A 23,925-nucleotide genomic window follows, 5' to 3' on the forward strand; every position below is an offset into this window, starting at 1 on the left:
TCTTAACTCTAGAGATATCCCTCGTAATATCAAAGCTAACATTTATTTTTAAAAACACTTAAAACTAACATCACAGCCGTAAAACTAAAATTAAAAATAAGCGTAAAACTAAAAACGTAAAATTCAACTTCAAATAAACGGAATCTAATAAAGTCCAAGAGAGACGTAAAGGGCTCCAACTCGGATAACCGGACGCCTAAAAAATTAACATACAAAACTAAACCTAGGTTAAAAACTAAAATATTAAACAGCTAAGACTTACACTAATAACACAAATATCACTAAAAAAACTTAAAACTACTATCACTAAAGAATGTATAACTAATATCACAGTGGGAAACTTAATAAGATAAAATGTATATAAAATAAAAAAAAGTAAAAAAATATATATATACATCTATATATATAAAAATGTTAATTTCGTTTGTGTACGGCTTCAAAAAATCAAAATGTTCTGCACCGATTGAGCTCAAATTTTAGCACGATATATAACCCGCATCAAAGATTGTTTTCATCTATTTTTAATAAATCTATCTATCTATTTTTAATTTGTACAGTTTTTTAATAAATAAGAGGCTAATAAATCAGATGGAAATGTAAACAAAGGAAAACCAATCAGATCAATTCAAGATGGCCGCTGTCAAACACAACGACCAATCACAAAGAGCCCGTACGGCTGTTGCCAATGTAAACAAAATCACAACTGATTAAGTAACAAATTTCTTTGAATTATATTTAACAGCTTAAACATCTGTATTTTATTAAAAAAAAAAACAAAAAAACACCAAAACAAAAAGAAAAGCTACCAAGAAGGATGACTTACAGTAAATAAATTAAAACACCCAAATTTCTTACAGCCCAGATAGACTTAAGACTATGCAAACAAAAAAAGTCGAAATAACCAAATACACAGAAAATAATATCCCATCCATAATGATCAAAAAATCCTTTGTTAGGTGATTTTTTTACATATATATGACCAAACAAACGTTTTTTGGTCGTTCAGCGTTCTTTGCTATGTAAAAGCAAAGAACAAAATTCACAAATAGTAACACTGAAACCACACAACTAAGTGGTTTCGTGGTATTCGTTTTTTTTTTTTTTGTTTTTTCTAACCTCCGAAACCACAGTTACGCATTGCTTCAGATGATGATATGAATGATTTATAGCGTATTAAAATGCCATGCCTGACCGGGAATCCAACTCGAAACCACTGGATGAAAGTCCGAGACGTTACCACTTGCGCCACGGAGGTCGGCAAACATATTCGTTGGGAGCCGAATAAAAACACGACTTACCAATATGGCGTTGTGTGTCAAACCAATTTTATACGGATTACAATTACTTTTAATACGCGAAACCCTTTGCAATGATTAAACATTAACTTAAACCTCTTCAAAAATTATTCCTTTTGAACTAAACCGCATTTTGATACCATTGTTTTTCTATAACACTGCTGGAATTCTTTTCATTTAATGATAAGAAGCGTTGTCGAAGACAATATCCGAATTCTCCTCCAAAGGACATAAACACCGCTAAACTATTTCTAAATAATTCAAATTCGTGTAATTTTTTTACGAATCGCATTTTTATCAAAATCTCTCCTTTTTCTCAATTGACCTGTGGGGTTTTGTTTTCTTTGGAGACCGAAATTCATTAGTAGATTCATACTCGAGAATCACGTTGTATACTGAAGCAGCACAACTTCTACTTACGTTAGCAGTTTATTAACATCTGAGATCAACGCCGTTGAATTATTCTGTAATCTGTAAGCATTACTCTGCTTTTGTAAGCATTTAAAATTATGTGTTTTTCGCACGACTTAAGGGCTTTTTTTCGCAGCCCACAAATCTTTATATATAAAAATGTTAAGTTCGTTTATGTACGCTTCAAAAACTCAAAATGTTCTGCACCGATTGAGCTCAAATTTTAGCACGATATATAACCCTCATCAAAGATTGTTTTTATCTATTTTTCGCATGTCACATACCCGCGACCACGAGAAAACAGTTTTTTTAACGGTCAGCTGTGTACCAGTGACCCCGCCATCTGCCAGAAGCGAGGGGAACACTCGCCATAATAGCTAACGACAACCGCAGTCACATGTGAAACAATACCTGTTCCCAATTACATTGTTTATTAACAAACAAAAAAAACGTATCCACTTGCATCTGATTCAGATTATTATACATCTGAATTAAATATTCACTTTAATCGAGGTACTTTTGTGTGATCGTGTCGTGATTGAGCTGCGCCTTTCACCTTTCACAAGTCTGAATTTATTAGAAAACTACTAACAGTGAGATATATGTATTAATGACGTGTGCAACACTGCACATCCAAACCAAATTCGCGCATTATTCGCAATTATATTGACCGCTTGCTTCCCTTCATCTCCCACAGAGTTACGGGAAAGATATCGATCGCATATGGCTGAGGATATTTTGCATAGAGTACGCCTCGAAAATACCAATATGACCGTGGAATTTACAGAAGGCATTTACAACGAAGCATTGATAAATATCGAAAACAAGTGCTTGGCTATTGCAAATAAAGCTCTTAGTCGATCGGGAATGCCAGCACCCACCCGAGCTGTGATTGCTTCATTTTATGTGGATTTACACCGTGAACAGAGTTACAACATCGGTGATCTTCAGTCATATATCCGATCAAACATTCCCAAATTAACGCGTGAACAGAAAGGCATTTACGATCGCATAATGCAAATGATAAATGACGGAGTTGGGGGGACCTTCTTCTTGGATGCGCCAGGAGGAACTGGGAAAACATTCCTCATTAGATTGATTCTAGCGACGGTTCGATAAAAAAATGACAATTATCCTGTTGCGGAATATTAATCGGCCAAAACTCTGCAACGGCACGCGACTTGCAGTTAAGAAATTGATGAATAACGTTGTGGAAGCAACGATTTTAACGGGGCCTTTCAAAGGTGAAGATGTCCTCATTCCTCGAATACCCATAATCCCGACCGATACACCATTTTAATTTAAAAGATTGCAATTCCCAATTCGATTGGCATTTGCAATCACAATCGATAAAGCTCAAGGTCAATCTTCAGAATTGTGTAGTTTAGATTTAGATGCGGATTGCTTCTCACATGGGCAACTGTATGTGCGTGTTCTCGAGTCGGCAAACCAGATAGCCTTTATATCTACGCAGACAGTGGAAAAACAAAAAATATTGTATATCCACAAGTATTGCAAAATTAAACTTCTATGAAACGTATGCTTTGTTTTGTTTCTCATTTCTCATCAATGCAACCACAATGTGCCACAGCGAAGCGTGGCGGGTAGAGTCATATATATATATATATATATATATAAAATTTAAATAAACATCAATAATATTAACGAAGTTCAAAAGGGGGTGTAAAATATCCCTTCTCGAATACAGAATAAAAAAAAATTTTATTTTTCCCTTTGTTTATCACTCCCCCTAAGCTTTTACACATCACAAAGCATTTGCACAGCTCCAGGGGGTGCCATCACTTCAAACCACCTCAGCAGGAACTAAGATTCCCCCCAGCCTAGCCAGAACTCTGTCTTTAATTACGTTAAAATAATTCTTCAACACTAGGATAAAAAATATATACCACCATTTAAAATTTTGTGTAAAATATTAACACTTCGTAAAAATACCTTATTTTTGTCCAGAATTTGGCGAACGTTTCATGTAATATAAATTTACGCCGCATAACATATGCAATCCACAAATATATGGCACACAGTCATGTGGCAGTTGCATCATACACATAGTAGTGCATATCCCGCTGACATCAGGTTTCATCTGTGATTCTGGTTATGTCCTAATCGCAATCGACAGAGGACCACTTCTTCACGATGAGTCTTTCTGCACAAGGAGTCCCATAAAGGAAATACATGAAACTGTCTATTATAATGGATGGTATTGCATAGGCAAAGGGCTGAACAGGACTAAAACTATAATCATTAAATTTTTAAGTAGAAGTCATATTTTCAATGTAAGAAATTTTTTGTGTGATATTATACATATATATTAATGTAAATATTAAAATGAATAAATTTCAAGAAAATCTAAAAACAATTAAATGATATTTATAAAGAAACGTAAGATAAAAAACAATGAAATTTTTATTTCATTATTGTACCAACCGTTTAAATATTATAACAGAATATAAACATCTGAAATGAAGATTCTAAATTCACCTGTTAAATGAACAAAAGAAGATTGGCAAAGAAATAAGGATTTAGAAGGATTTTAGGATTAATATCACGAATAATAAAACAAGAAAAAATCATGTCTACAGTATAGATATATCTGAACATAAAATATGGGTAGACCAAGGAAGAGATCGCAAGGATGATAAAATTTTTAAATTATGAGATCAGAACAAGAATCTTAAATTGATTTATTTAACAAAAAGAATAACAGAACAAAAAAGCTTTAGGAGGAGACAAATTTTGCAGTAAGAAATTAACTCGTGTATTTTTTAATGATTCACCGCCTAAGCCTGAACTTCATGAATGGGAATATGAAATTCAAAATTTCCTATCGTATGAAAAGAAATGCTACACTGGACCGGAATTCAAACCAAGGAACTTCGAAATGAAACGGCGAGACACTACTATTCTCACACAGAAGACATCAATGAAACAAATATATTTGAATAAAAATATTAGCATTAAAGATAAAATAGAGAAGACAAAAACAACTAAAAGTAATGTATTCTAACTGTCGTAATGTATAAATTCATTATGATATGAAGGCGTACAAACAAAAACTAGTCCATCCAAAGTTCAGTGTAAAGCTCAGTATATTAGCATTCCTACCTCGTAGACGTTACTTGATATTCAAGACACGTACTCAATTTGTTAGCCCAATATTGGATTCTCCATTGATAAAGATAAATATATATTGTGTATACATTACAAATGACTATTGGTCTTTAATGTGTTAAACTTCAATTACATAAAGCCATATAATAATATTATATCATATACACCTTCAAATGTAATAATCCTGATTAAGGACATATTTTATTTACAGAAACTGAAATTTTATTATTAAAATTTTAGACATGATACTACGTGTACTTTATACTAACAGTAAAACTGTGTCAAACACACTGAGAATCAAACCTGAGACCAGCTAATTTAGAACCCAATATTCAAATCTCATCCGTGACAACGCTGTGTAAGTTATCTTTTATAACTTCTAGGCTTTTTTATAATTTATTAGTTGGTCAGTCTAGCCAGAACCTGGACCCTCAGGGCCCAGGCAAACCTCGAAGCCAACTCAGAGGCTGCTTGGAGCCAGCTAGGGCCACGGGGCCTATCCCAGGGTCGCAGAGCTCACTTCAGTCACCATTCCCGTCTACCCAGAGAGCTCAGCCCCCTGGACCCTTGCACTGTTCGCTCCAAGGACCAACGGACAGTGGTTTAAATTATTCTCACAATTTCATGATCATGATAATAAACTGATAAACAACAATTAAAGTACTCAGACTTTATAAAAATCTGAAAAAGAAACTAAATTACAAAAGACAGAATAATAGTAACTATGGTAAGTAAAGTACACGCACCTATGACGGTGAAAAATTTGTTAACTTATTTTTATTCCTGTAGGGGCAGAAATATAATAATGAAGTAAATGACTGTTTTTTTTCTTTAATGAATATCTTTAATTTACAACTTCATTCTCCTTAGAGGTGAAAAAATAATGAATAATTTTAATATTTTAACCTTCAAGAGAGCCAAAACCTCGGTCTGTGGCTTAAAACTTAGATTATTTGAACAAATTTAGAAAAAGGAAGAAAAACAGCACTGAACATTTTGAAATGAGATATAAATGGGAAGTGACAAACAGAAAGACCGTGGAAAAGATGACTAAATAAACTTATAAATATTATTATAAGTAAGGATTTAGAGGTGATGGCAGAGGGTGAATCATAGACTTCCAATCTATGATTCATCCCCTGACCCAAGATATTAGATGAATTAAAAAAACAAGCATCAAAAATTAATTTAAATGTCAGGAAAAGATTTTTGAAAGTGTATGTTTGGAGTGTCGCTTTATATGGAAGTGAAACTTGGACGATCGGAGTATCTGAGAAGAAAAGATTAGAAGCTTTTGAAATGTGGTGCTATAGGAGAATGTTAAAAATCAGATGGGTGGATAAAGTGACAAATGAAGAGGTATTGCGGCAAATAGATGAAGAAAGAAGCATTTGACTTATAGGCCACATACTAAGGCATCCTGGAATAGTCGCTTTAATATTGGAAGGACAGGTAGAAGGGAAAAATTGTGTAGGCAGGCCACATTTGGAATATGTAAAACAAATTCTTAGGGATGTAGGATGTAGGGGGTATACTGAAATGAAACGACTAGCACTAGATAGGGAATCTTGGAGAGCTGCATCAAACCAGTCAAATGACTGAAGACAGAAAAAAAACAAAAAAAAAAGAAGAATTTATCAGTTAACAAAATTTAAAAATGCATACAACCATATTGTTTAATATATTAAATGTTATGCTAATTGATGCCATTCAAGTAAGATGATGTGCCAAGCTGTAAATTTAATTCTGACAAAAAGATGCAATTTTAAATTTCCTTAGGACAGTATTAAATTAAAAAAACTGATTAATACAATTGACATATTATTTGAGCACATATTTATTTCCATGTTGAACAGAATACAGAAAATTTAGTTTTATTTTTTTTTTTAATTTCTTAATTTGTTTTAATTATAATTATTCAAAAATTCAACGACAGAGTAGTATGTTTTCTATAAAAGGGAATTTTTAATTTTAAATAAATTGGTGAGAAGATTTTTTTAAATGGTTCAAGAATTTATTAAAAATGTTAACGGTAGTATAAAAGACCCTTTGTTTAATTCAAAGAATTGTATTGAGTTATATAAAAATTGTTGTTGTCTGATTATCACAACTACATTTATAAATATAAACATATGGATAAGTTAACTCGGATAAACATACGGATAAGTTTAATTTTCTAGGTGTATTTATTTCTGTGATTTATACTTATGGATTCCAAACAATGATCTGAAAACCAATTTCTATATCTTGAAATGATATTATCCTTTAGACAGGAATATACTTAAGTATAATAAATATTTAACACTGAAAACAAGCTTTGTATTTTATTAAGGCGCCTTAAACAAAACAGCGCAATTTGATTTTGTTTGCAACAAAATTATCTCCAAGGAAATTGTTAACTAATAAAACACCCTGAAATTTTATTTAATGGGCAATAAAATATTATCGTGAACAGTAATTCTAGACATATGATTAGCAACTTGTTATGTACATCTTTTTCTTATACTGTTTAGCCTCCAGTAATTACCTCTCAGATAATACTTCAGAGGATGAAAGAGGATGATGAATGTAAATGAGGTGCAGTCTTGTACAGTCTCAGTTCGACCATTCCTGAGATGTGTGATTAATTGAAACCCAACCACCAAAGAACTGGTAGTATCCACGATCTAGTATTCAAATCCATGTAAAAATAACTGACTTTACTAGGACTTGAACGCTGGAACTCTCAACTTCCAAATCAGCTGATTTTGGAAGACGCATACACCACTAGACCAACCTGGTGGGTTTTGTTACGTACATCTGAGAACATGCAAATGTCACTTAACAGTTATTAATTAAACTACGAAGCCTTTCACAAAAGTCTAATATACAAATGTGTACAGTATTTTTCCAAAGGAAAAAGTTCCTATTTAATCAATTAATATTAAATAACCCCATTTATCAATTTTCTCAGCTATCTTTATGATCAACCAATTGTAAACAAATCTCTGATTGATTGATATTATATCAATGTGTTCATATATTAGTTATTTTTTTTGTAACAGGACCTGTAGATGCCACTACGCGCATATGAACTGAGTGTATTTGTATCTAGGCATAACAATCAAACCAGAATCTGTTATTAATCATAACAAAATGATGGTCGAGAGACGTTATTGAAAAGTTAACTGGCCCAGCGCAGACTTGAAATACCACCCTTCATCACAGATAAATGAACGATATCGTCCTGCACTATACCAGCACAAATAATAATTTAAATTAAAATTAGATTACACATTAAATGATCAAACTAAATTTAATTGCTGAACAGACTTAAAAACGAACAGAATAGTTTTGGCATATTTTAATAATATTTCCTTAAAATAATAAAAACATGATCACTGAAAAAAAAAAATAAAACAAAAAATTTGAAAGATAAAGTAACATTATGTAATGGATACAATAAAATAAATTAAAAACAGTCGTCTGAATTAACTAATGGATGTTTAAAATTACTTGGTGTCATAAAACAAATATTTGTCATAATTGTTTATATCTACCCATCTGTCAATGTCATAAAATAAAAAGAAATAACTAAAATTCTATTAACTAAAAATACAGGAAACCCTATTAAATTAAATTATTCTAATAATAAAAATAATATAAAGAAAAAACTTGTGACATGACAATATATAAATTATATTGCATATTATACCAAACATATAACTGGAAGAATCTCGTATGAAAATTTTCACAAAGTAAAAATTAAATGCCTTAACAATGATTTAAACCTAGAACCTTTGGATGAAAAGATGCAGTCGCTACCATTTTTCAGCTTAGGTAAACCGTTACAAATATGAATAAATAGGAAGACAAATAATACACACACACACACATATAATTTTTATTATTGTTAAAATTTTCCATGTTTTTATTTTAAAAAAATAATAAATAAACAAAATCTTAAGGACATAATCAAACTGATTATCTGCCAGAATTGAAATAAAAATCGGTTTTCATTAATCGTTATCAAGGAAGTCTTGTTCAATATTACATAAATAAAATCAATTTTTATTATAAATGCTGTATTACTGTACAAATATTCATCATTCTTCACCTGATTGAAGTAATTAAATAATACTCTCTTTTTTTGTTTATCCTCTGGAACTACCATAAGGTATTACGTCAGAGGATGTGATGTATGAATGAAGTGTAGTCTTGTACACTCAGATCGACCATTCCTGAAATGTGCGGTTAATTGAAACCCAACCACCAAAGAACACCGGTATCCGCGATCTAGTATTCAAATCCATATAAAAGTAACTAACTGCCTTTACTAGGATTTTAACCTTAGAATGCTCGACTTTGAAATCAGCTGATTTGAGATGATGAGTTTAACCACTTGTCCACCCCGGTGGGTTAATTAAATAATACTACAGATAATTAATTTTAAATTAGCAATAAGTACAACAAACCAAAAATGAAAGTTATTGAAACCCATAGCAATGACACCTTCCTGGTAATTACCGACTCTAGGAGTGTACTTGAGAGCTTGAGATGCAAACGTTCTGAATCCATCATCCAGATTATTCAAGATATCCTTTCAAGGATAAATAAGACTGTGGTACTGGTATGGATTCCTGGCCACTCTGGCAACCTCAGAAACGAACAGGCCGATGAGGCTGCCAAGAGAGCTGCAATAAATGGCATCCAAGTACAATCGACATGTGAGAGAGACTTCATGAGATCAGTCTGTGTAAATGGGATTAGTTGAATAAGTTCTGGCTGCTGAGTCCTCTCATGGTATTACATAACATCTGGCAGAATGTGCTCGAGAAACCTCTTTCTCGAGCAACAGAAGAGACAAAGTCATCTTAACTCGGCTAAGGATTGAACACACCAGACTTACCCATGCTCATCTACTTGGCTCTCCTCAGAAGATCTGTGAGGCTTGAAAGGTGAAATGGTCCATGCACCATATGCTCTTTGATTGCCCAACCTTTGGAACCATCCGACAAAACTTAGACCTGGGTTTGGATATGAAATTTCTATTAAACCAAAACGAAAGTGTAAAACATCTGTTGTGGTTCCTCTCCGACAGTGGAATGAAGAATACAATTTAGTGATTTTTGTGTGATTTATGTATTTTATTTTGAATTTATTGATGTTACTTGTCTATGTTTATTCTTTATTGTTTATGATTTTTTTTGTTTTATATAATACTACATGATAATGTTACTTTCGTCGCTAATGACTATAATTGTTGATGCAACTGTAAATAGAAGCATTAATATAAAATAAAATACCTGAAATGGAATTTTAATATTGAAATGAAATGACTAAGTTACCATATATAGGCAATTCCTTATTATAAACAGACAGAAACACACACGCGCACACATGCATGCACACACACACACACACACATTCATTTATTCATTGATAAATAATGAATGTAGAATTGCCCATAATATAACTGAAATAGAATTATAAATTATGGAACACAAACATACTTATTATTAATAACTACTGTAAAATAATTTGCGTTCCTACATTATTTAAAAAAAAAGGAAAGCAAAGGAACTTTTCTGTAAATACATTACTTTAAAATAAATCGGTTAATAAATGAATCAAAATAGATTTTCTCTGTACCATAGAGAGCAGATCCCAGCTGGCAATTGCATCTGCATAAACAACCTGTGTGTCACATTTCAACAAATATAATATATACCAATATATTCACATAAATGAATTTGCTATGTATCCAGCATTAAATTTCTTCTGTACATTCACGTCATTCTAACAAACTCAAATCAATCTTTGTCATTTAATTAACGTTATGTTTAAATAAACCAATAAACTTAAAATCTACAACATGAAATTCCTTCGAGACCACCAATCAATTTCAAAACTTTCCCCCACCATTACACTATTCAGAATTAAAAAAAAAAAAACATCTAAAAAAACATTAATAATGGTTAAGAAATCATAAATAAACCAAGAAATATTAACAAGAAAATAAAAAGATATTTTTACAATAGACAATAAAAAAATTAAGAAAGAAAAATAATAAACAAATAACTAAGTTTCATACATATATTTTTTAATTAGTATAATGACAATATTTTGAATAATAGAAAATAATTTTATAAATAAACTGACTACCAGGTACCTTTTTAATATCTACCAACATCGCCGATATAAAAAACAAGCTTCTGAAGCTCATATGTGGAAATGAAATTCTGTAGCGTATGAAAATTACTAACCCTGATCGGAATTTGAATACCCATAGATGAAAGGCTGAGAAATGCTACCGCTCAATTTAAATCTTCGATCAAAAAATATAATCGAAAATCTACTTATCTACCAAAACTTTCAAATTAACTCAACTCGGATAATTGTAGTCAACAAAATAATATTAAAATTACAGAGAATTTCACATAATCAGTTCTACATCCTTACAGAATAAACAATGAGGAAGAAAGGATCAAATTTTAAGGTGGATGGTGAGAAAGCATTAACTAACAAATTCCTGACAATTTATTCTATTTGAAGTAATTTCTCCTGATTTTTCTTTATAATTGTATTAAAAAATTTGTTAAAAATAAAGGAGAAAGAACATATAATATATATACTTTCATAACTAAATTAGTATTACTAATTATTTGTACAAAAAATTAATCTATCAACTTTCAGCGTGCTAAAAATTATTTTACTAATTTTATTGTAAATGAATAATACAGCAAGTATAATGGGATTCTTTGTTTCTGGTACTTTTACAGCTAAGAAATAAAACAGTTATTATGCTATCTCAATAATCAGTACATTGTTATTCATGAAATATAGTCAACAATATAGCCAAATATATAATGTAATAAACATCATGTGTCAAGGCTGAAAGTTTCAGAAAGAAAAAAATCTTTCTATAATAAGAAGGTACTTAATTTTCATGTACGGTATATAAAAAAAAAATCATCTTAATAGTTTTTGCCCAAGTTGATTTAATGGTGAGATATATAGAAAACATTTGATTGGTTGATTGATAAATGGTGACAACATACTCCTATTCTTCTACAACTAGAAGAATGTACACCTTTGTCCTTCAAGTAAGATTAGGAGAGACTGTACCCATTAAGAAATCTGGTTGTTAATTCAGGTCAACAACATGTTTTGGCTAATCAAACTGTAGATCTTGAAACAGATAATTTAAAAAAAAAAAAATCTTTTTTCCATCAATCATGAATTAAGTTTATCACAATAAAACTAGTTCCTACTACTCTGTTTGTATTTTTTATGAAATATAAATTAAGATTCCAAATAATATAAACTAAAAATACTACAAACTATATAAAAAGTGTAATAGTTGAAGGCAACGTGATATACATCATAAGTTGTTTATGAAAATGGTATCGATATATCAAAGAATAACAATATGCCATGCCTACTAGAGAAAATGAGAAGTGAAGCGATTTCCTACTGTCTTGTTCACTGAGCAACATATACAATTGTATATCAGCATGTCAACCTTATTTTAATTTCAGTGATATTTAGTTCCACATACGACATCTTTACTCTATTTACCATAGGGACTGGGTATCTAGTAAACATAAATACACCTTGTGCCTCAGGTCTTTTATTTAAATCACATTCACAAAAAAACCCATAGGACAGTTAATGTAACCAAGAAATTAATACACCCATTAGGGGAACAGAATGCAAGAATGGCAGGAGTTTCATTATTTCTCCCTATAGATCACAAAGCCTGGACAATGTCCCTTGCTGCTGTATCTTTCTAATATCGGGCGGGTTATTGGGAATTATTTAGTGGCGGTTATAAGTTTTATTTATGGACAGATTTGGTGATTTGCGTTCCTATCCGTATGGACTAGCGTGAAATTGAATTACTGGGTCTGACCATGGGAGACTGAGTTTAGAGCCTCTTACTCCCAGTGTGATTCCCCTTCAAGTCCATCTGCTGAAGTCCTTTCAGTGCTAACACCTTTTGGGCTAGCAGGAATATGCCTATCAAGGCCCTAGTTATTTAGAGGAAGCAATGCGCTCCCTTCTCCGGAGAGAGTTGCATATGCTAATTGAATTATACACCCATTACTGTTATGAAATATTGTGCTGTATAGCTTTCTGTATGTAATACTTCAAACCAAATAAAAAACAAATAAATGAAATAATAAATTAATGACATATGCTATGCATCCAGGAAACAAATACAAAAAACGATTTACACTATCATGAATGTTTATTGTGTTTGAATCAGTGGTTCTTTCAGTAATCAATCATGATTTCTTATTAAACATCCAGTAGCACATGAAATTGAAATTTGACTTCTACACTCTTAATTCATACTCACATTTTTGATAATTAATAGTATCATTTACATGCGTAACATAATCAACTGGATATATTATTTATTTTATTATTTATTAATATATTTATCAGTTGGATAGTTCAGTTTTACTGTTTGTTCTCCAGTTCATTAGTAGGACCGAATACGCTTTGTTCAGTTCATTCTTTTTTTACAAAAATTAAGCGTATATTTTCAGCTAAATGTTTATCGATTGGTTAATTAGTTTTCTAATTAAGTGGGACTTTTTAAAACCATATAACAGGGAATTTTTGTTTTGTATGTTTGGTGAAAATGTATATAACATCCAATACATATTAAACTCATATGAAAAAATAAATATAATTCACTTAATTACAGAAAATTCAAATTTATTAACACCTTTCTATAATTATAAATAAAACCAACACACATACAAATACAAAAACTAACCAAGCAATACACTACACATAAAGCAAAAAAAAAAACTGTTAATAAAATTGAACAAGATAAAAAAATGATAACTGAAGAACATTTAAAATTTATTTTTTCTCTATATTTTTATATTTGCATTACAATATTGCACATAAGAAACAAACAAAAAAGTAGTTTTTATAAGACTTCTGTTTGCTTTAAAACAAAAACATTATTTATAAATATGCAATTACTATTTTATAAAAGTATAAACAAACAAATTAATGAAGAAGAAAAAATAAAGTAGTATAACTAAAATAACTTTGAAGTAAAATTTTGAAAATACTGCATCAAATGAATTAAAATTCAATTCAAGCAATATTTGGTATATTGTTACTTAATAAAAAAAGGTGACTGACCTATGTGTTAAAATGTTATTTTATACAAACTTTAAATGAAAACTTAATTAATAGTGTATAATTTAATAGAAAATAAACTTGCATTCTTTTATATCAGCAACTACCGCAGAATATTTTGAATAAATATAATAAATACTAGCAAAATTTAATACCTTATTACAATAACACACCAGTTAACGAATATCTATAAACATCAATAAACACAAATTCAAATATGAAAAACAAATACAACGATTAAATAAAATATGAGAGTATACGTTACCAAAAAATGGTGTACTTTATAAATATAAAATAATAACAGAATGTTTTCGATGTATTTAAATATATTTCAAAATAATCACAACGTTAAAATATCGGTTAACAACCCATGTTGTGTATGTACGGCAGCGCCTCACCACACATGTATCGATTATTTGAAACTAAAGTATCGACTGTAAACAAATATAGACAGCACCAGATAGCTCTTAATATTACGTATTGCTTACTCATGAAAAAATGCAATCTTATATATATAAATAAAAAAAATACGGTGACATATTCATTTTAAAACAATGAAATAATTTTTTTTTTTATTTGCATCATAATAATAACAATAATGTTGGATAAATATTTCAAAACAGTAATATATGATTATTGAACTAAGTAGAATGTTACGTTAGTAATAAATAGTTCATTAATCTGTCAATAGGTAACAGCACAATACCACCCAAAGAAACGTGTAAATTTTAAAAAGTTTTACGGTAATAATCAATTAAATATGTGGAACAAAATACCCTTAAAAATAGTTTAACTTCAAAAATAAAATAATTAAAATATTTCTTAAATATGAATTATAAAATATTTTAATGAAAATTATCATTGAATACAATATAAATAAACCTTTTTCATTTAATAAAATACTTAACCACAATACATTAGTGCAAAACAACTGTGGTCCAATATCATCTAAGTTCGATAAGGGTTTATTTTAACATATTGTCTACATATCTTAAATATGAATTATAGAATATTTTAATGAATATTATCATTGAATACAATATAAATAAACTTTTTTCATTCATTAAAATACTTAACCATAATTACTTCAGTATACATTAGTGCAAAACAACTGTGGTCCAATAATTTCTAAGTTCGATAAGGGATACTTTAACATATTGTCTACATTATTTATTTATTAGTTAATTCCACACCCCGCTATATTTATCAAAATATTTGCCAATGAAATGCACCTGAAACATTGGCATTAACTTCTGATTGATATTATTCTCACATGCAGAAAGCAGGTAATCCGGAAAAGAAAGGACCGCACTTAATCTGGGTCAGCAAAAGTATGTTTTAATCCCCTTACACAGCAGGGATCCCTGCAGGCAACTGAAATTTATTGGCAGTTTATTATTTTTTTTTTGTACATTCTTGTGATTTTTTTTTACTTTCTGTCTATCCCTGAATTTTCATTCAAAAATTAAAAAAAAAAGGATAGGGAAAACATGTACAAAAAATTTTAAAAAAATTATATATTTTTCTTACTGAGAAATTTTGATATGATGAGAGATTTTTTCATATAATTTTTGTGTATTTAACATTTTAAAATAATTTTTTATTATTTCAAAAAGGAAAAACAAAATAACAAATTATAAATTACATTAAGTAAAAGAAATTTCCACATTTGTTTGCATATTATAAAAATACACTTAATCAAACTGATTTCATTTCTTTTTAATTAATTATATTATTATTTCCTATGTGAAACATTCTCCATTAAAACACCTGCAAAGGTGGGGGTCAAAAAATATTTTTTTCTTTTTGTTGTTACAACAAATAAAAGTCACATTTCATATTCTTTTACTAATTAGATAGATCCATACATTTACATCACTTTGGTTATGTATTTGGAAAATTTAATTCAGTAGGGGGGAAAATAATAAGCCTAATTTTGATTATCAGTTAATGATGTTCTGGCTTGGTCAGGAAAGTTATGAAACTTTTTCCCAGTTTTTCAATTTTCTTTAAAAGTACAATGAATGAAATTTATATTTTTGTGTGTTAAATTTGTAGTTTTTATTTTTTGTTTTTTTTTAACCTCTGGAACCATCGTTAGGTATTGCTTCAGAGGATGAGATGAGTGACAAGTAGTGTGTGAAAATGCCATGCCTGACCAGGATTCGAACCCGGAACCTGCAGATGAAAGGCCGAGACGCTATCACTTGTACCATGGAGGCCAACATTAAATTTGTGTTGGATTAAAGTAAACCAACTAATTAACTGAATACTAAATATATCATAAAAGTACTTTTATATTTTGTTATCATTCTGAAGTAATGTGGTAGGAGTATGTATTCATATTGAAACAGTAAGGTAGTAATAAGTGATATAAATAAGTGTCTCATTAACCTCAATTTACTACTGAATGTTAGTATTTCATTTTTTAATCTGAACGATCCCAGCTTTGAATCCTGATGAGGAAGGTGTTAAAAATATCCACTTCATAACACACAAGCTTTGAGCATAGATGTACTTGGAGAGTATAGTTGTAGTTCATCGTACAACAATATTTAGGTGGTACTGATAGTCTGGAAGAGGAAATTTTGGTCTTGAGGATGCTCCAAAGTCAGGTCAACCATCTTCATCTGTGACCAAGGGAAACATTATTGCAGTATGAAAAATGCCTGAGACAGCTTGGCATGTGACCTACCACCAAATAAAGATGTCCTTTGTGAATAAACGTGTGATATTCTGTGAAATTACCTTCAAGTTAAAAGGCTTTGAACCCTTAGGATGTCACTTAACTTGACTAATGATCAAATGGCATGTCATATTTCATGGTGTCATGAAGTGCTAAAAATGAGAAATTTCCCTACATGAACAGTATTGTGACAGGTGACAAAACTTGACTTTACTATTGTGATGTCCTGACCAAGGCTCACAACAAAGTGTAGGTGTTCGAAGATGAGGAGACCCCATTGCTATTCAAAAATCCAGATCAGTGAAGAAGAGAATAGTGGTATTTTTAGTGCGAAAGGATCAGTCTTAGAGCAAGTTATGTTGGAAACTCAGAAGACAGCTACAAGGAAGTGGTATACTGATCAATGCCTGTCTGAAGTTGTCAAAACTTGTAAGATCCTGTGCCCAAACTCAAGGATGGATGCATGGCTTCTTCACTAAGATAATGCTCCAGAGCCCCTCTCCAAAGTTTGCTCTGAGTATTGGCCAGTACTAGAATGAAATTGTTAGAGCATCCTCCCTACAGTTCTGACCTCGCTCCATGTGACTTCATGCTGTTCCCCCAGGAGAACAGACTGAAAGGGATAATCATTTTATGAGTGACGATGACCTCCTAAGAGCTTGGAAAAATGAGTGTACTCAGACATCTAACAAAATATGACAGAGTTTTTTGAAGACTGGTTTTGAAGGATGGAAAATTGTACAATGTGCGGTGGAAATTATTCTTAAAAATTGTAAAACATAAAGTCATATTGCAAAACTTCCCTAGTTACCTTCATATTTCTATCATAAAATCACCATTATAACTTGTTTTTTCTTGATTTGATTTTTTATATAACACTAATAAAAAAGTTCTTTTCAAATCATTAATCATTATTTTTTCCTCAAAACTGTTGTTAAAAATTTCATAATGCAGATAGTTTGTAACAGTCCATTTAACTAATACTCCAACAACTAAAAGTAACAAATTTATTACATTCTTCAACGTAATTTTCGGACATATATTTCAAAACTGCATCTCTTAACAAAAATGCTTTCTAGTAAATATTTAAGTTTATTTTTTAATTTTTATTTTATTTATTTTCTTTTTTGCTTGATGAATTAATTCACCACAGAGAAGCTTGTACATGGGAATATGGAAAGGAATTTTGTAAAAATGCCATGCCTACAAGGATTCAAACCCAGGAGCTGTAGTTAAAGGCTATGTACAACTCAATACGGAAATCAGCAGAGTTTCATTCAAAACATACATGAATAAAAATAAGCACTTGAGTAATTCAAAAGTTTTTTTTTTCTAATAGTAAAATGGTTTTCCATTAACCTTTTTATAGTGCCTGTTACTTTTGTATCACTGAATGAATCAAATAAACTTAGCAACCTCTGATAGTAACTGGAATTGTTCAAATTTTTAAATTACAATCATATTTCTGTAGTTATTTTTGTGTGATTTTGAAAAACCTAAATTTTTTTTAGATTTCCATTAAAATCTCAATAAAAAAAAAATTAAACAATGATACCAAATACAATACCTCAGAAGTGTATAAGAAAAAAACTTGTTTTTGTCAACTTTAAAACAAACTTTGGTTTATTAAAGGACAAATTTCTAACATACTACCTCCTTCTCTCTGAGGTTCACAATTAATTTTTTTTTTTTAATTTTTAGTGTTACTCTTCATTAAAAAGATGAATTTCAATGAATCTTTTTTATTTTATAAAAACATTTCTATTGGTGTCCTGTTGTAAAAGAATGGTTTTGTAAATAAATATTACACTGTCTGCGAATAAAAGTTTAATATTTATTTTCTTATTATCACTTAATACAGAATTATTATGACATGAAAATAATGTATACCAAATGTCATTTCGATATTTTTTGAAAATTAGAAAAATTCTTGGAAAATTTGAAGTAAAAAAAGAAGATATTGCTGCATTCCAGCTATTAAAATGACTACAACAATGATTACTGCAACTTAGCAGTAATTATTTTTATATCATCTCTCTGCATTGTTTTTTCTTATTTTTATCAAGATGCTTTCTTACTTTTCTCTCGTATATGTAATTATTATTATATTATTTTTTTGTAAACTTATATTAAAAAAAAAACTAAAAATAAAATTAATTTAAGAAAACTGATGTAAAAAATTGCTCTAAATATTGAATTTAATACTTTTTAATTGCTCTTTAAATTTGCATAATAAGTCTTTTGTTTTCAACTTTTAATGGTCAAAATTTTAGAATAAAAAATTAGTTTTTAATTTTCAGTGGTATTTTAAGTAAGTTTAAGAATTTAAAAATTAATTTAATTAAAGAAATTTTTTGATAAATTAAAGGAGACTGATTTGGAGTTTCCTATAAATTATAAACGAGTGGAAAAAAATATTTAAGTATTTGTGAAATATATCATACAAATCTTGTAATAAGATGTTAAGAAAATCCAGGGAGGCATGATGTAGAGAAAAATGGGAAGGTGTAAAGTAGGTAAACTGAGAAAAAAATTGAGATGTTGAAAAGTAGACGGATATCTTTAAATTATTGTATAACCTAATAAAAATGTATTAAATTGTATATTCAAATTATGACTTGTAAGAAAAACGTATGATTTGCACGTGACAAGAAAGTGAAAAGATTAAAAAAATTCTTTTAAATAAGCAAAATTACAAAAATAAAATCACTGCTAATTTTTAAGAACATAACTGCTTTTAATTTTAGAACATCGACGAACTAAAACAAAGGTTTAATTTTTAATTTTTATTTATTTATACTTATTTAGTTTTAAATATTAATAACCATGAAGAATCGACTACTAGACCAAGCCGAAAAAATAACAATACATATACAAGTTTGATGGGAAAATTAATATTACAGAAATTCCCTTATATTGGTAGGCATGAATAATACCGCATGAAGGGAATTATTGGCGTGGTCATGGGAAATTTCCTTATTCTGCTTCAACCAGCTGATGCAGATAGTATAGCGCTATTGGCATATGTAGTTAATTATTGTAGTGTGTGTATGAAGGCCTAACCTTTCTTATAATTATAATTTATTTCAGTGTAAGTACTAACATTTAATTTTATGTTAATTTTTAAATAAAATTATTTTACATGTTGATAATGAATTCAATTGGTATTTATAAAGTGAAACTATTTACGGTTGAAAATTAAACCTATTTTCTGAAAAAAGTGGCTTCAATTCAAATATGATTGGCTATTAGCATAATAAATTATGTTACCAACTTAACATAATTATTTCTTTATTCAAAATATAAAAGAAATCAGAAATATCTCAATTTTTTTTATTATTTACTTTTCTTTTAACATTTACCGTCGATTACGTTATAAGAAGCCGGTATTGATTAAAATTGCTATTTTCGAAAAAAAAAATTCATCGATTTTGTTTAGAAGTCACCGATTCAGCGTAATTATGGAACAATGAAAAAAGATGTAAATTTTACAGGGAATTTAATTAAAATAATATTTTTTTAATTATAAAACGTAATACATAATAAATTCTAACTTTCTCAAATTAAATATTATTAAAATTTAAAAATGTATCAGATATATATATGAATAAAAGTGTAAGTCTTATATCCACAGATAAATTTAAGGGTGGTCAAAGTGCTGCCTAGTTTTGAAATAAAGTGTGAAAATCCAAGGAAATCAACAAATGAAAATTGTAACTACAACTTGTTCTAGAAAGAATTTATTAATAATGATATGCAAAAAATATTTAAAACTTACAGTTGATTATTAAAGCTTTTTTTTAATTCTTGATAGAATTCTACCTTTCATTTCCCTGTTAATATATTTTCTTAGAATTTCTTGTATACAGGATTTTCAAGACCGGTTGGCCGTGGCGAATAAATATTTCTTACCTCGTTAATTGTTTTCATAAAATTGATTATAAACACATCTTGGAAATAAATTAAATTTATTTCCATCTTCATCTTGAAAATATTTTTTTTGGCTTATAATGGAGGCTATTCTAGAATTCCAATTGATATTGGCTTTTTATATATATATAAATATATCGTATGTGACACCTAATTGTGAATGATTTGCCTATTTAAAGTTGTGATTTGCCTATTTGAAAATGCAATGATATGACTTCTTTACCTTAGAATTTGGTTGATAAGAGCCGTCAGTAAGTTCTTGGCGGTTTCAGAGAATATATGATTATGCTTATTACATTGAAATTTGTTAATCCCCCATACTTTGATGCTCAAAGCACTGTTGTCACATTTCAGGTGTGAATTTAAAATGATTTTTAAATATTTACTTATACCTGGATATTTTTTCAATTTCTGTCAATTACACTTTGTAAGAAAAATAACACTGGCACGAGTCCCTTCTTAGGTTGTTATAATAAGGTCCATGTCATTTACTGGAAATATTATCCTTGAGTATTCTATTCAAAACAATTCCTTAATCATTAGTTTTGTGAAGCTCGGTAAAAATTATCTTTTTAACTTGGTTTTTATGGTCAGTGTATATGGCTATATAAGACAATTTTTGATGGAGATGTTATGTTAAGAATGTTCAATATTTGTCTCGCTGACAACATACACGATGATATTTAATAAAATGAAATCTATCCTCATGTATTTGTCCATTACTCATATATTGATAATATTAACACAAAAATAACACTTGCACGAAAACAACACATGCTCAATGATAATGCAAAAATTGATGAAGTATTGAGGTAGGCACTTTTTTCAACTTTTCACACTTTTATTCACAGGCACATATAACGCATCCCTATTTTCCAGTCATTTATGAACCAAAATTGTGCAGTTCCAATGTATAGTACAGTCTTTCTTGCATAAATGAATTTCATCTATATTCTTTTCATAATAAAAATCTAAATTTTTTATTAAAATTACCTTAAAACTTTTCCAGCTAGACTTTTCAAATATGTTAATCATATGGTGAATACATTAATTTTGAACTAATTAAAAATACACTAATTATATTTTATTTAAAAACATTCAAAATTTATGTTAATTTTTTAATTATTTAAAAAAATTAACATTTTAATTTTTGAATTTGGTATTTAAATTAATTTTTTTTTTACATATCATTAAAAAAAAACTGCTATTAAAGCTGATATTGTCTGTTGTATTTAATAACGTTTGTAAGTACAAACCGATTTACGTCGCACTTGAACGTTATTATTAAAGAATAACAGTTACTGTTAGGAAGAATTTTTTTTCATTAATAATTATGTTTAACTGTAATTAAATGAAAAAAAAAAATTATTAATAAAAAGTATATTTAGATAAATTTAGATAGCAAGCTTACATCAGTTTCTGGATTCATATTCCAAAAGTGGCCTGCCTACACAATTTTTTCCTTCTACCTGTCCTTCCAATATTAAACAGACTATTCCAGGATGCCTTAATATGTGGCCGATAAGTCTATCTCTTTGTTTAGCTATATTTTTCCAAATGCTTCTTTCTTCATCCATTTGCTGCAACAACTCTTCATTTGTCACTTTATCCACCCATCTGATTAACATTTTCATAGCACCGCATTTCAAAAGCTTCTAATCTTTTCTTCTCAGATACTTCGATCATCCAAGTTTCACTTCCATATAAAGCGACACTCCAAACATATACTTTCAAAAATCTTTTCCTGACATTTAAATTAATTTTTGATGTAATCAAATTACATTTCTGACTGAACGCTCGTTTAGCCTGTGCTATTCGGCATTTTATATCGCTCCTACTTCGTCCATCTTTAGTAATTCTACTTCCCAAATAACAAAATTCTTCTACCTCCATAATCTTTTCTCCTCCTATTTTCACATTCAGTGGTCCATCTTTGTTATTTCTACTACATTTCATTACTTTTGTTATGTTTATTTTCATGCGATAGTTCTTGTGTAGGACTTCATCCATGCCATTCATTGTTTCTGCTAAATCCTTTTTACTCTAAGCTAGAATTACTATATCATCAGCAAATCGTAGCATCTTTATCTTTTCACCTTGTACTGTTACTGCGAATCTTAATTGTTCTTTAACATCATTAACTGCTAGTTCCATGTAAAGATTAAAAAGTAACAGGAATAGGGAACATCCTTGTCGTTCTCCCTTTCTTATTACGGCTTCTTTCTTATGTTCTTCAATTATTACTGTTGCTGTTTGATTCCTGTAAATGTTATCAATTATTCTTCTATCTCTGTATTTGAACCCTAATTTTTTTAAAATGCTGAACATTTTATTCCAGTCTACATTACAGAATGCCCTTTCTAGGTCTATAAATGCCAAGTATGTTGGTTTGCTTTTCTTTAATCTTCCTTCTACTCTTAATCCGAGGCCTAAAATTGCTTCCCTTGTCCCTATACTTTTTCTGAAACCAAATCGGTCTTCTCCTAACACTTCTTCTACTCTACTCTCAATTCTTCTGTATAGAATTCTAATTAAGATTTTTGATGCATGAGTAGTTGAACTAATTGTTCTGTATTATTCACATCTGCTCCTGCTTTCTTTGGTTTTTCAGACAAATAGTAATAATAAAAAAGAGTGTAATATATATATATATATATTAATTTAGATCTTTTATTAAAGAAATCTGGCTGATGAGTCCTCCAACGGCTTTACATGGCATCTGAGAGAACATCTTCAAGAAACCTTTTATCCCAAATGATTGAAGCGACTATGTTATCCTAACTTGGCTGAGGATTTGGCACAAAAAGCTAACCCATGTCCATCTATTTGATTCTCCTCAGCAGAACTGTGAGGAATGCAGTGGAAAATGGTCCCTAAACCACATACTCATAGATTGTGTAATTTTTGGGTCTATGTGACGGTTTACTTAACCGGAAGAAATACATGATGATCCAATATTTGTTAATCATCTTCCTGTTTGTTATCTATGTCTGGTGTTTATTTTCTAATTATTTATGATGCTTAGTTTTACTTAAGTCATTAATGACTGTTTTTGTTGATGTGACTATAAACAAGTGATGGAAAAAAAAACTTCAAAAATGCTTTATACAAAATATAAATCTAGATATATCAAATGTAATATAATTTAAAACTTATTATCAGTAATAGAAATTGTAACATTTAACTTCTCTTAATACTTTTTTTAGTTTTTATATGAGTGCTTTTGTATCTAGTCTGAGCTGTATGAGCACTACGAATCCACATATATAAAAAAAAAAATTGAAAGCGGTAAGTGTTAAAATTTCTATTATTGATAATAATTTATTA

At 29.6% G+C, this 23,925-nt stretch overlaps 2 protein-coding genes across 5 annotated transcripts in view; one reads left to right on the forward strand and one right to left on the reverse strand.

Annotated features, from left to right (window-relative positions):
* LOC142334157 (transmembrane protein 107-like) overlaps positions 1–23,925 on the reverse strand; it is a 373,793-nt gene that overhangs the window by 77,514 nt on the left and 272,354 nt on the right. For 2 of the 4 annotated variants that reach the window (XM_075381947.1, XM_075381948.1), the window contains exon 1: positions 14,248–14,386. The exons of the other annotated variants lie outside the window; for them this stretch is intronic. The gene's annotated coding sequence lies outside the window, so the exon portion shown is untranslated. Of the gene's footprint in view, positions 1–14,247; positions 14,387–23,925 lie in introns of those variants that run through there. 4 annotated transcript variants of the gene reach the window in all.
* Positions 19,635–23,925, forward strand: part of LOC142333941 (putative serine hydrolase) — a 60,292-nt gene continuing 56,001 nt past the window's right edge. The window contains exon 1 of the mRNA XM_075381569.1: positions 19,635–19,759. The gene's annotated coding sequence lies outside the window, so the exon portion shown is untranslated. The remainder of the gene's footprint in view (positions 19,760–23,925) is intronic.

The sequence above is a fragment of the Lycorma delicatula genome, chromosome 13 (genome assembly GCF_047948215.1).
Source record: "Lycorma delicatula isolate Av1 chromosome 13, ASM4794821v1, whole genome shotgun sequence".
Lineage (NCBI taxonomy): Eukaryota > Metazoa > Arthropoda > Insecta > Hemiptera > Fulgoridae > Lycorma > Lycorma delicatula.